Source organism: Eurosta solidaginis, chromosome 3, assembly GCF_040869045.1.
Source record: "Eurosta solidaginis isolate ZX-2024a chromosome 3, ASM4086904v1, whole genome shotgun sequence".
Classification (NCBI taxonomy): domain Eukaryota; kingdom Metazoa; phylum Arthropoda; class Insecta; order Diptera; family Tephritidae; genus Eurosta; species Eurosta solidaginis.
Genome location: NC_090321.1, coordinates 122,084,685 through 122,086,951, shown reverse-complemented (window position 1 = coordinate 122,086,951; position 2,267 = coordinate 122,084,685). Strand labels below are relative to the sequence as shown.

Here is a 2,267-nt window from a genome sequence, read left to right as displayed (position 1 = left end):
TACACATGCTCGTGGCAAAACAGTTGCTCGCTATACCGATTCCGATGGTGACGATGAAGCTGATAATGAAGCTGCGCGCAGCCATGGCGTCGCAAATATTGATAGTGACCCTTTTAATTCGCTTAATGGGCACTCACTCAAGCAAGCTATTGCAATCAGCAACAAAACCAGCAACATCTTCTGTTATTAGAAGGAAACACAATGACGCACAACAGTAGCAACAATTACATTACCCCCTCACCACCCAATACACCATCACTGGCACTAGCGCTGAGTAATGGACTTGACGGTAACAAAACTGGTCAGCATCAATGTACAATGAGTAGTGACGGCAGTCAAAGTGGTACGGGGAATGTCAGTAGCACTAGTAGAAGCGCGAGTAGACCTAGCGTTAGTGGGTATAATCTTAGCGCACGCGGTACACCAAAATATGGCAGTCAAAGAAACATCAAGCGAATTTAAATCGACATACGTTGTCATCATCATTGACGCCACCACCCGTAGCTACTACAGTGGCATCGCGTAATTTGAAACAAACGAAACGAAATCAGCTGGTGGCGTCACATTTCCCAAATATCCAGCAGAAAGTTTTGTTGTAGCTATATTGGATTCACCTGGCTCTCGGCACGTACACTCACTGGTGTACCAGATCAATTTAATTTGTTGCTTGACGTTTTGCCAGATAAACGTAAAGTTGTGCGTGCACAAGTATTGAGATCCCCCACCCAATTAGCAGATCCGCAATGCGTACATGCTTGGCAAACCAAAAAAGAAAAAAGCGATGCACGAACGCAAAGATACGCGTGAACAGTATTTATATCTAAATATTTCACTTAAATTATGCGATCGTCCTTTGACTTGTCATGTTCTGCTACATGAACAACAGGAATCAGTGCAGGATTTATGTCTTACATGCGTTTGTTTGGATGACTATGCAACTGCAAGTCAAGCTATGCCAACTATAGCAGCGCTTATGGCCTACGCTGAGGGTGACAAAGAGACTACGGCTGTCATAATGGAAATCGTAAATTTCCACATGGAAGGTTCAATATTTGCATGGTTGGTGATAACGAAAGTGAGCGCGATCTACAAAATTGATGTTGCGGCGTTAAAATTGCTAGTGTCATTCCTCAATTTGTTGATAACTGAGGATATAGAATATCCACCGTGTAATGTCGAAATGATGTGCGATGCTTTGAGTGCACTTGGTTCACATTTTCAATTGCGTAAATTTGCAATCGCCCTTACAGAATCACTAACAGACATTGCAGTAATGGATGTCGACTCTGCAACCGTCAACATCAGCACAAACAGCTCTGAGTGGTACTTTTAGAGTTGGGTGTGCAACAGAAACGCGAATTGAGGAGGAAGGAGCTGAATAGCCAATTCACAAATGGATAATCCAGTACTAATGTGCCTACTCTTTATACTACACAAATTGAATGCTATTATGGATGTTGGTCCTAAACCAGATCAACCACTACCGTTGCTGCAGCTACTACACTCAACCCACAAATAAAACGTCTATAACACCAAAAACACGTTGTTGGGTTATCGGTATTGATGGTTGGCGTTCGCTTCAACAAATTCCACAATTAAAATGGTGTCTCATAGCAAAGGGTACACCCATCTATAATGAAACTGAACTTGCCTCTGAATTATCAGATACACTTATAAGATGTACGAGTTTTTCTTTCCGTGTCGCACACAAAACGGCGCTGCCGTGCTTCCTCCTGGCCCAAAATTATTACGCAAGCTATCTGAATTTGCTTACTTACCACTTATTATACAAGTTTGTCTAACGCACGATCCTAGGTCGTTGGAGCGCGTTGCTATATCGCTATGCCAAATTATGGAAGACAATCCGGAAATGCCGAAAGTTTATTTTACAGGCGTGTTTTGTTTATGCTCACGCACACGGGCAGCAATATACTGCCTGAAATTGACATACATCAAACAGGGATTTCGCCGTGATGAGACATCTCAATCCGGTATTATGCATCGCAGGATTTTAAGTCAATTATTACCAGAGGCAATGCTACGCTTCTGTAAATCATAGACTACAATGGAGATGCAACCGCAATGCCAAGGAATGGAAATATTCCTTATAAGAATGGGTTTGTGCCAATTCTTTGCAATATTTGTCATTCTTTCACGAAATTATAGCGTATACATTGCAAGCCAGTGAAATTGTAAACGGTTTATTTAGTTGCAATAGAATATTGGTGCTCTTATCTCCGGTGGCACGGAATTTAATACGCAGTACA

General features: G+C 42.0%; 1 pseudogene; it reads left to right on the top strand.

Moving 5' to 3' along the window:
• The first annotated feature begins 201 nt into the window (after window positions 1–201).
• On the top strand, window positions 202–1,519 carry LOC137245992 (integrator complex subunit 7-like; annotated as a pseudogene).
• Window positions 1,520–2,267: the final 748 nt, after the last annotated feature.